The sequence below is a fragment of the Bos javanicus genome, chromosome 2, assembly GCF_032452875.1.
Source record: "Bos javanicus breed banteng chromosome 2, ARS-OSU_banteng_1.0, whole genome shotgun sequence".
Taxonomy (NCBI): domain Eukaryota; kingdom Metazoa; phylum Chordata; class Mammalia; order Artiodactyla; family Bovidae; genus Bos; species Bos javanicus.
In genome coordinates, this window is record NC_083869.1 from 56,449,790 (window position 1) to 56,462,839 (window position 13,050).

A 13,050-nucleotide genomic window follows, 5' to 3' on the forward strand; every position below is an offset into this window, starting at 1 on the left:
AGGCTGTGCAGCAACGAAGACCCAGCCCAGCCAGTATACAAATATTAAAAAAAGAAAATCCAGAAAAAGAGAGCGATTTTTACTTTTACCAACTGAAGAAGAGAAATATTGCTAGGTTAAGAATGATATTCAAAATTATAACACAGGATTTCCTGAAACATGATAATAATAAATCAGAGTATATTTGCAGTTCATAGGAAATTTAAGATAACTATTTTTCTTTGATTCAAATAAATCTTTACTGTGTATCAAACTGATTCAATTGAATTAAATTGCTATTTGAGAGATAATTATTTTTCAGAAATAGTTTCCAGGTCATTTAAGAAACTGGAAAAATATGCAAATATAATATACATATCTCTCCTTATTATTAGACTTCCTCAAGGGTCAGAAACTATGAGACAATTTTGCTTTATTTTAAATAGTTTGACATTGCCATGTTTCTTCTAATATTGTTAACGACTGATAAAAAATTTAACCTATTATCACAATTTTCATTTTAATTAGTTTAATGTTTTGGACCAACTGGAATGAACAGCATCCAAGTATCATGAGATCAACTCTTACTGGGAAAAATGCTCAAGTGGTGGTCAGTACAGACATACTCACTCCAAATGGACTCACCATTGATCACCGTGCAGAGAAGCTGTATTTCTCAGATGGCAGCCTAGGAAAAATTGAAAGATGTGAATATGATGGATCCCAGAGACATGTAAGTAAACTTAGAATTTCCTGATTATAGATTTGAAAAATGATACACTTGAAATATATGTGCTTTATACTTGCTGAAGTATGCATGTTAAGAGGTTTTAAAATGGCTAATTATTCGAACCAACCAAATTGGATAATCTATTCAGTGAAAAGTGAAACTGCTGATAATATTTTGAAAATTTTAAGTGCATTCACTACCACAGAGACAGTCCAAATTGTAAAATTTCTTCTGGAGAAATAATAACTGATTTTCTTATAGTTATTAATTGAACTGGTATTGTTAGAGTGATTTGTATAAACTTCATTGTTATTTATAATTTTTTAATTATGAAATGAAATTGATTAGTTGTCCTAGGATAAAAGAACATTGCAAAATAATGAAATTATCTTCTGTATTTGGGCCCTCAAACCAACCTCAGAAGCTTTGAAGAGAGAAGAATGGAATTCTCTTCATTGTCAGGCTCATTCTCAGTCACATTTTTCTGAAATCCAAGTAAATATTAATGGGAGAATCTTTATGCTGCCACTGGAGAACATTTACAGAAGATATTTAGAGCGTGTAGGATGGTGAAAGTTCAGCACCATTACCTTATGTTATGAAGACAGTAGCCCTTGGCAACTGAAAAAATGAGTTCAGAAGGGTAGATCTGGGTGTACCTGGAGGAATCTACCACAGCATCTCTGCACCATGCACCAGTGCATGCTTGAATGACAATGATCCTGAGGCTCTTTGCTTTTTCTTGAAGGGCCGGATAGTAAATATTTGGAGCTTCATGGACCATATTGTCTCTTATCACAACTACAGTGCCTTATAGTGAATATGTAATGAATAGCTGTGAGGAATTGATGCTTTTGAACTGTGGTGTTGGAGAAGACTCTTGAGAGTCCCTTGGACTGCAAGGAGATCCAACCAGTCCATTCTGAAGGAGATCAGCCCTGGGATTTCTTTGGAAGAAATGATGCTAAAGCTGAAACTCCAGTACTTTGGCCACCTCACGTGAAGAGTTGACTCATTGGAAAAGACTCTGAGGCTGGGAGGGATTGGGGGCAGGAGGAGAAGGAGACAACAGAGGATGAGATGGCTGGATGGCATCACTGACTCAATGGACGTGAGTCTGAGTGAACTCTGGGAGTTGGTGATGGACAGGGAGGCCTGGCGTGCTGTGATTCATGGGGTCACGAAGAGTCGGACACGACTGAGTGACTGAACTGAACTGAACTGAGCTGGGACAGTATTTCAATAAAACTTTATTTATAAAAACAGGCAACCAAACAACAGGCCATATTTGCTAACACCTAATCTGTACCATTAAGTATGCTGTTTAATTCAATTGAAAATACATCTGTACATATATATCTATATATTCAGATCAGTCACTCAGTAATGTGTGACTTCTCCTCCTGCCCCCAATCCCTCCCAGCATCAGAGTCTTTTCCAATGAGTCAACTCTTCGCATGAGGTGGCCAAAGTACTGGAGTTTCAGCTTTAGCATCATTCCTTCCAAAGAAATCCCAGGGCTGATCTCCTTCAGAATGGACTGGTTGGATCTCCTTGCAGTCCAAGGGATTCTCAAGAATCTTCTCCAACACCACAGTTCAAAAGCATCAATTCTTTGGTGCTCAGCCTTCTTCACAGTCCAACTTCCACATCCATACATGACCCCTGGAAAAACCATAGCCTTGACTAGACAAACCTTTGTTGGCAAAGTAATGTCTCTGCTTTTCAATATGCTATCTAGGTTGGTCATAACTTTCCTTCCAAGGAGTAAGCGTCTTTTAATTTCATGGCTGCAGTCACCATCTGCAGTGATTTTGGAGCCCAGAAAAATAAAGTCTGATACTGTTTCCCCATCTATTTCCCATGAAGTGATGGGACCAGATGCCATGATCTTCATTTTCTGAAGGTTGAGCTTTAAGCCAACTTTTTCACTCTCCACTTTCACTTTCATCAAGATGCTTTTTAGTTCCTCTTCACTTTCTGCCATAAGGGTGGTGTCATCTGCATACCTGAGGTTTTTGATATTTCTCCCAGCAATATTGATTCCAGCTTGTGTTTCTTCCAGTCCAGCATTTCTCATGATGTATTCTGCATATAAATTAAATAAACAGGGTACAATATACAGCCTTGACTAACTCCTTTTCCTATTTGGAACCAGTCTGTTGTTCCATGTCCAGTTCTAACTGTTGCTTCCTGACCTGCATACAGATTTCTCAAGAGGCAGATCAGGTGGTCTGGTATTCCTATCTCCTTCAGAATTTTTCACAGTTTACTGTGATCCACACAGTCAAAGGCTTTGGCATAGTCAATAAAGCAAAAATAGATGTTTTTCTGGAACTCTCTTGCTTTTTGTATGATCCAGCGGATGTTGGCAATTTGATCTCTGGCTCCTCTGCCTTTTCTAAAACCAGCTTGAACATCAGGAAGTTCACAGTTCACATATTGCTGAAGCCTGGCTTGGATAATTTTGAACATTACTTTACTAGCATGTGAAATGAGTGCAATTGTGCGGTAGTTTGAGCATTCTTTGGCATTGCCATTCTTTGGGATTGGAATGAAAACTGACCTTTTCCAGTCCTGTGTCCACTGCTGAGTTTTCCAAATTTGCTGGCATATTGAGTGCAGTTCTTTCACAGCATCATCTTTCAGGATTTGGAATAGCTCAACTGGAATTCTATCACCTCCACTAGCTTTGTTCGTAGTGATGCTTTCTAAGGCCCACTTGACTTCACATTCCAGGATGTCTGGCTCTAGGTGAGTGATTACACCATCGTGATTATCTGGGTAGTGAAGCTCTTTTTTGTATAGTTCTTCTGTGTATTCTTGCCATCTCTTCTTAATATCTTCTTCTACTGTTAGGTCCATACCATTTCTGTCCTTTATATTATATAATACGTATAGATCTATATCATATACATATATATTAAATATATATGCATTATATTATATAGACAAATATAAATATTTGTCTGAGGACAACTAAATAAATTTATGTATATGTACATATAATAACTTCCCTGGTGGCCCAGACAGTAAAGTGTCTGCCTACAATGCAGAAGACCTGGGGTTTGATCCCTGGGTCGGGAAGATCCCCTGGAGAAGGAAATGGCAACGCACTCCAGTACTCTTGCCTGGAAAATCCCACGGACAGAGGATCCTGGTAGGCTACAGTTCATGGGGTTCAAAGAGTCAGACACGACTGACAGACTTCACTTCACTTCACATATAACATACATATATTGCCTATGAGTATACAAATAGATGTGTGTGTATGTGCATGTATAGGTGTTTAAGTCTCTTGAAGAAAGAAGTGCATTAAGTTCTAGTATAGGGACTTTGTTAGAGTAGCAGAGACATAGGAAAGTTGAATGCTTAAGGAACACTGAAATTATCAGCTAAAACCTGATGAGTTCAGTTTGTGCTAAAGGCAATCAGTTCAGTTCAGTCACTCTGTCATGTCCAACTTTTTGCAACCCCATGAACTGCAGCATGCCAGGCTTCCTTCACCAACTCCTGCAGTTTGCTCAAACTCATGTCCATAGTGTTGGTTGCCGGGCTCCAGCCCCGGCTGATCCAGGGTATTTGAAGGAGAGACGGCATAGGCGATCTATTTATCTAAATATTTATCAAAGATATAAAGAGTAATAGAATGAGGATAGCTCAGTGAGGAAATTCAGTGGAGAAAAGAGGCTGAGTAGCTTGGTTTACGCGGGAGCCCAATAAAACTTCAAGACAAGAAGTTTGCACCACTTACGTAGGCCGCAGGCATCCTTGCGTTCTCCCGAAGGAGAAGAGACACTGAGGCCTCCCCGATCGGATCTTAGAAGCCCAGGCATAATTAGTAAGCATGGTGGGTTCCGCGCTCCAGATGGAGACTCAGCCAGAGTGAGAGAGAGAGCGACATGGGGAGACCAAGTTTCGGTGAACAAGGCCCGCACTTTATTTTCCAAAGTAGTTTTTATACCTTAAGTTATGCATAGAGGATAATGGGGGAAGGGGTAGAGTCATGCAGTAAGCCAGGCTTTCTTCCTGCAAACTTATCATATGCAAAAGTTTCGGTGATTTGCATCATCTTCTGGCCCGGAGGCCTGTTAACATTTTAAGAAACTTATTTTTCTCTAAAGGTGATTATTCTAAAGTCAGGCACCAGCCTCCAAAAAGCATTGGACAAAGCTGCATTCCTATAGGGCAAAGGTGAGGTGGGCTCAATCAAGAAAAGAATTAACTCAAGGGTCCAAGGTTACAAACATTGAGGCTACTACTTACATTTCTATACACCCATTATATCAATCAATACACTGCCAAGGACACAGTAGGTAAGGGGTATGGAGACTTAGCAGCAAACGTTGGCCCAATAAGTGAAAAACCCTTCACCAATACAATTTCTAATCAATCTTTTAACTACTCAAAAGAATCTGTGTTTAGACAGTTTAGAACATCTCCTGCCTCTCACAGTTGGGAGGCTCTGAACAATCACATGTGGCCGGAAAAACCTATTCAGGCAGGCTAGAGGATTGCCAAAGGAGTTTGTAGGTTGAAACACTGTCACACCCAGGAATTATTAACTGGAGCTGTAAGCTAACTCTTTTTTCAGAGAGAGGTAGTGGGGGACAGCCCCCTGTAAAGTCAGAGGTGTAGGTGAAAGCACAAAGCAGAAAGTAGGCAGACTCTGGTTTTGGGGATAGATGCTCGAGAATTTCCAGGGGGACTCCTGAGGCTCGATCCCGCCTTTGTGTATGCCGAGCCTCCTTCCTCATGACCTTTGCCACGGATGGAGTGCCTCACGCTGGCTCCTGGCAGTGATAGAATTCTAGTTGAGCTATTCCAGATCCTGAAAGATGATGCTGTGGAAAGTGCTGCACTCAATATGCAATATGCTGGCTCCCAGCAGTTGGTGATGCCAGAAGGCAATAATTCTGAAAAAAAAAATTGAAGAATTCTATGCTTAAATCCTTGGTCTGACTTTTCCAACTAAAGGTTGTGTGCCTTTAGGCATATTACTTAGTCTTTATAAATTTTCTTTTTCTTTTTTTTTTCTGATATATAAATTTTCTTCCTAATTCTCAGGGTTATTATGAGAATATAATATAAAAGTTTGTCTCAGAATACATCAAAGAAATCCTAAATGAACTTAGTGGGTTAATGCTTTTGAAAAGATAGGTGAATTATTATCCTGAATATGGTATAATTTTCTATTATGGCCCAATACAGAAAATACTTCTATAACACCTCATCATAACTTTTAGTCTCCTTTCACTTATTTTTTATATACCTGGTTTTCTTTTCCCTTCCTCAGTCTCTTATTATGTGTGGCAATTATAGCTACACTAGGTGGTCCAGCAATCCAATAGTTCTAATCTAATTTAAAGAATTTTTTGGCCATTAAAAAATATGCATATGCATAGTTATGATTCCAACTTTCCATTTCTCATCTCTATCCAAACCAGAATAGTTTATGGCTGACTGTAGTAAAAAATAATGTACTGTATATTTATTTGTATTATATAAGTTGCTAAGAAAAGAAGAAAAAGAAAGTGAACTCGCTTAGTCATGTCTGACTCTTTGCAACAGCATGGATTGTAGCCCACCAGGCTCCTTCATCTAGTGGATTCTCAAGGCCAGAATACTGGAGTAGGTTGCCATTGAAGTTGCTGAGAGTATATTTTAAAGCTTTTACCAACAACAACAACAACAAAAATTTTAACTATGTGAGGTGATAGATATATTAACTAACTTTATTATAGTTGGTTGGGCTTGAAAATTGGAGGAAAAAACTATTTCAAAGTTTATTACCTTCTTACATGCATCTCACTATTTTACTGGTTATCCAGATTCTATCACCAGTGTTCATCATGGTTACGTTGAATTTACCACTAATCCATCCTTGTGATATCCACTGTTTCTTATATTTAAATCATGATTTTACAACTAGAGTTTTGTTATTTGTTCCTGAATTTCATTTCTAAATTGACCTAAATCTCTGAATACTTACTACACTTTTGCCTATCTTTGTGACCACTCAGCTGTTTATGTAATTTATTACAAATATAACTATAGAATTTTGAGACTGAGAGTATAATTGAGGATCTGGGTCATCTCCTACTGTCTTTAGAAAAGTATAAATATGTAACTTGCCTTATGTTTCAAGATGTTAAAAAGGGATATTTCCTAAGGAAGAAAAAATTACAACTTATTCTGAAATAAAATTCTACAGATATGCTATAATATTTTAGAAGTCCTGGAAGCTTTAAAAATTCTTCTTTCATCTGATAATTGTTGAACAAGTAGACCAGTTTGTCTAATACCCTATCCATTCACTTCTCAGTTTTATATTATTAATTGTATGTACAAAAGTGTGAACAATATCAATTATTAATTTGATTTGTACCTGTCCATTTTAGTTGAAGTCTTAGAAATCAAAGAGTATTTTTTGGTTGCAGATTTCTTTTTAAATCCTCACAGAAGCTAAGAGTTCCTTATTTGAAAAATGTACATGTGACTAGTTCACTCATTCTAATTTTCAGTTCAGTACATCTCTCTGTGCCAGGCACTTCTGTGCATGTTTGTGTGTTTTTCCTACTGTGTCTGTTCTTCGTTCCTATATCACTTCCCTCAGGCAACAATACTATTGTAATTGATTATATATATATATATATATATATCAATTCAATTGTGTGTGTGTGTGTGTGTGTGTATATATATATATATATATATATATATATATTCCCTGATGGGTCAGTGATAAAGAATCTGCCAGGAGACCTGGGTTCAATCCCTGCCAGGAGACCTGGGTTCAATCCCTGAGTCAGGAGGATCCCCTGGAGAAGGAAATGGAAACCCACTCCAGTATTCTTGCCTGGAAAATCCCATGGACAGAGGAGCTTGGTGGCCTACAGTCCATGGCATTGCAGAAGCAGTCAGACATGAGTTAGTAATTCAACAATAACAATATACACACACTATATATATTTTAAATGGATCAGATAACTAGCATAATGGGGCTTCCCAGGTGGCGCTGGTGGTAAAGGACCCACCTACCAAAAGAAGGCATAAGAGACTTGGCTTCCATCGATCCCTGTGTCAGGAAGATCCCCTGGAGGAGGACATGACACTCACTCCAGTATTCTTGCCTGGGAAATCCATGGGCAGAGGAGCCTGGTAGGCTACAGTCCATCAGGTTGCACAGAGTTGGATACAACTGAAGCATCTTAGCATGCACGCATGCAACCAACATAACGGATTTCGTTTTTACATATTAGAATGCATTATAGAAGGCATTGCAAAAATGTGTGATAATGTAAAATCATAGAGTCAAAAGTGTGATGTTTAGGAAGTAGAAAATATAGGAGGTTAAAATAGCCTATGAAAGACTATGCCAAGAAACGTAAGAAGAGATATAAAACATTGTTCAATTTATGAAGTCAAATTGTGCTGAGACAATGTAATATAAAGAAGTGACCAGAGAAACAATCATTTCAGAAAGAAATATTTCCTCCCATAGTTGTGTATTTCCTAGCTCTGAATAACACAAAAGTGAGTGGAGAGCAGTTACTGAAACAGAGATCAAATATCCCCAGGGGAGTTGACAGAGCGGAATAAACCTGCACATTACAACCTGAAATATTTGAGAGTACATCTTTTTTAATGAAAAGGAAGCAAGCAATCTATTAAGTTAATTGATAAAGTTTGGAAAGATGACTGTATATCTGGGCATTTTGAGTCTACAAACTCAGTACAGTGCCATTGCTGTCCCACAATATATTTAAAGAGCCTGTCTTCTCTTGAATCAACTGTGAGTGAGTGAAGCCGCTCAGTCGTGTCCAACTCTTTGCGACCCCATAGATTGTAGCCCATCAGGCTTCTCCATCCATGGGAATCTCCAGGCAAGAATACTGGAGTGGGTTGCCATTTCCTTCTCCAAAAGCTATGGTTTAAACATAGTCTGATAGGCTTAATTCCTACATTACAACTTAAAACCTTTAAATGCTCTTCTACATTCTTTAGAATGGAACACTCTGTGTAGCTTTACTCTTATCCAGGATTTTTTTTTTTTTTTAACATGGTGTGCCATGGGCTTAAGTGTTTGTAGTAAAGTCGCTCAGTCCTCTCTGACTCTTTGCGACCCCCTGGATTGTGTAGCCTACCAGGCTCCTCCATTCATGAGATTTTCCAGCCAAGAATACTGGAGTGGGTTGCCATTTCCTTCTCCAGGGCATCTTTCCAACCCAGGGATCGAACCCAGGTCTCCCCTGTTGCAGGAAGATTCCTTACCTTCTGAGCCACCAGAGAATCCAATCCAAGAGTTTGTAGGTATTCGAAAAAATACTGATAAGCTATTTACAGTCACTTAATTTATTATGAACAGTATGGAAAGACAAAATGATAGGATACTGAAAGGGGAATTACCCAGGTCAGTAGGTGCCCAATATGCTACTGGAGATCAGTGGAGAAATAACTCCAGAAAGAATGAAGGGATGGAGCCAAAGCAAAAACAATACCCAGTTGTGGATGTGACTGGTGATAGAAGCAAGGTCCAATGCTGTAAAGAGCAATATTGCATAGGAACCTGGAATGTCAAGTCCATGAATCAAGGCAAATTGAAAGTGGTCAAACAGGAGATGGCAAGAGTGAATGTCGACATTCTAGGAATCAGTGAACTAAAATGAACTGATATGGGTAAATTTAACTCAGATGACCATTATATCTACCACTGTGGGCAGGAATCCCTTAGAAGAAATGGAGTAGCCACAATGGTCAACAAAAGAGTCCAAAATGCAGTGCTTGGATGCAATCTCAAAAATGACAGAATGATCTCTGTTCATTTCCAAAGCAAACCATTCAATATCATGGTAATACAAGCCTATGCCACAACCAGTAACACTGAAGAAGCTGAAGTTGAATGGTTCTATGAAGACCTACAAGACCTTTTAGAACTAACACCCAAAAAAGATGTAGTTTTCATTATAGGGGACTGGAATGCAAAAGTAGGAAGTCAAGAAACACCTGGAGTAACAGGCAAATTTAGCCTTGGAGTACGGAATGAAGCATGGCAGAGGCTAATAGATTTTTGCCAAAAGAACGCGCTGGTTATAGCAAACACCCTTTTCCAACAACACAAGAGAAGACTCTATACATGGACATCACCAGATGGTCAACACTGAAATCAGATTGATTATATTCTTTGCAGCCAAAGATGGAGAAGCTATATACAGGCAGCAAAAACAAGACCAGGAGCTGACTGTGGCTCAGATCATGAACTCCTTATTGCCAAATTCAGACTTAAATTGAAGAAAGTGGGGAAAACCATTAGACCATTCAGGTATGACCTAAATCAAATCCCTTAAGATTATACAGTGGAAGTGAGAAAAAGATTTAAGGAACTAGATCTGATAGATAGACTGCCTGATGAACTATGGACAGAGGTTGGTGACATTGTACAGGAGACAGGGATCAAGACCATCCTCAAGAAAAAGAAATGCAGAAAAGCAAATGGCTGTCTGAGGAGGCCTTGAAAATAGCTGTGAAAAGAAGAGAAGTGAAAAGCAAAGGAGAAAAGGAAAGATATAAGCATCTGAATGCAGAGTTCCAAAGAATACCAAGGAGAGATAAGAAAGCCTTCCTCAGCGATTAATGCAAAGAAATAGAGAAAAAAAAAATCAGAATGGGAAAGACTAGAGATCTCTTCAAGAAAATTAGAGATACCAAGGGAACATTTCATGCAAAGATTGGCTCGATAAAGGACAGAAATGGTATGGACCTCACCAAAGCAGAAGATATTAAGAAGAGGTGGCAAGAATACACAGAAGAACTGTACAAAAAAGAGCTTCGTGACCCAGATAATCATGATGGTGTGATCACTCACCTAGAGCCAGACATCCTGGAATGTGAAATCAAGCGGGCCTTAATAAGCATCACTAGGAACAAAGCTAGTGGAGGTGATGGAACAGTTGAGCTATTTCAAATCCTGAAAGATGATGCTGTGAAAGTGCTGCACTCAATATGCCAGCAAATTTGGAAAACTCAGCAGTGGCCACAGGACTGGAAAAGGTCAGTTTTCATTCCAATAACAAAGACAGGCAATGCCAAAGAATACTCAAACTAGCGCACAATTGCACTCATCTCACAAGCTAGTAAAGTAATGCTCAAAATTCTCCAAGCAAGTTTTCAGCATTACATGAACCGTGAACTTCTAGATGTTCAAGCTGGTTTTAGAAAAGGCAGGTTCAGGAGGGTTCAGGATGGGGAACACATGTATACCTGTGGCGGATTCATTTTGATATTTGGCAAAACTAATACAATTATGTAAAGTTTAAAAATAAAGTAAAATTTAAAAAAAATAGAAAAGGCAGAGGAAGCATAGATCTAATTGCCAACATCAGTTGGATCATCAAAAAAGCAAGAGATTTCCAGAAAAACATCTATTTCTGCTTTATTGACTGTGCCAAAGCCTTTGACTGTGTGGATCACAGTAAACTGTGGAAAATTCTTCGAAAGATGGGAATACCAGATCACCTGACCTGCCTCTTGAGAAACCTATATGCATGTCAGGAAGCAACAGTTAGAACTGGACATGGAACAACAGACTGGTTCCAAATAGGAAAAGGAGTACATCAAGGCTGTATGTTGTCACCCTGCTTATTTAACTTACATAAAGAATACATCATGAGAAACGCTGGACTGGAGGAAACACAAGCTGGAAGCAAGATTGCCGCAAGAAATATCAATAACCTCAGATATGCAGATGACACTACCTTTATGGCAGAAAGTGAAGAGGAACTAAAAAGCCTCTTGATGAAAGTGAAAGAGGAGAGTGAAAAAGTTGGCTTAAAGCTCAACATTCAGAAAACTAATATCATGGCATCTGGTCTCATCACTTCATGGCAAATAGATGGGGAAACAGTGCAAACAATGTCAGACTTTATTTTTCTGTGCTCCAAAATCACTGCAGATGGTGATTGCAGCCATAAAATTAAAAGATGCTTACTCCTTGGAAGGAACGTTATGACCAACCTAGATAGCATATTCAAAAGCAGAGACATTACTTTGCCAACAAAGGTCCGTCTAGTCAAGGCTATGGTTTTTCCAGTGGTCATGTGAGGATGTGAGAGTTGGACTGTGAAGAAAGCTGAGCGCCAAAGAATTGATGCTTTTGAAATGTGGTGTTGGAGAAGACTCTTGAGAGTCCCTTGGACTGCAAGGAGCTCCAACCAGTCTGTCCTAAAGGAGATCAGTCCTGGGTGTTCATGGAAGGAATGATGCTAAAGCTGAAACTCCAGTACTTTGGCCACCTCATGCGAAGAGTTGACTGATTGGAAAAGACTCTGATGTTCGGAGGGATTGGGGACTGGAGGAGAAGGGGACAACAGAGAATGAGATGGCTGGATGGCATCACCGACTCGATGGACATGAGTTTGAGTGAACTCCGGGAGTTGGTGATGAACGGGAGGCCTGGCGTGCTGTGATTTATGGGGTCGCAAAGAGTCGGACATGACTGAGTTACTGAACTGAACTGAACTGAATTTATTATAGGAATATATAGATCTCATTACTAATCAGTAGATTAAGGAGAGAGATCCTCAAACATCAAAAGAAAAATTGGAAAAACTGTGTTTTTAAAAGTACTTTTTACTTTTTTGTTTTATTTATGTGATAATATTTAGCTAAACAAATTCATTTAGCTATACAAATTCAAAATAGAGTTAGATTTTAATTTCCTGTTTTATTTTGGAGTGAGGTCATAAGAAAATACAAGTACACACAGTTTAAATGTGACCTATATTGATAAAAATATAATGATTGGCTATTGTCTTTGAATTTTAAAAGCATGTTAACATGTATGGTGGTCCTACCTGCAAATTTCGTTGAGGGGAGCATTCTCTATTTAGCAATACACAATTGAATGCTGCTGTTATTAGGGGGAAAACATATCATAATTTCATTCTATTTCACTTTTATTTCTATTCTATATCTGCTGCTCCAGTAGATAAAACAATAACTAATGTTGACAGGGGCTAAGACAGCTTGATTATAACCTTTCTCCCTGGTGTTACCCAGTAAGTGTTAATCATTTCTTGGAAGGCAGCTGTACCTGAGTGACACAAACCCTTCCAGAAGAGATGTTGTTTATGTTCCTAGAAATTGCAATTGCTGATGTTTCTTACTTTTGACATTCTTTTAGAAAGTTTGTCCAGAGTTTTTGTTTGTTTGTTTGTTTAGAGTATATTCCCAGGCAGAAATACTAAGTCCTAAGACTTATCCTTAGAATGAAAAGAATGCAGGATAATCTATCTTCTAGATAAACACACTTTGAAAATGAACTTTTTTGACTGGAAAGGAAAAGA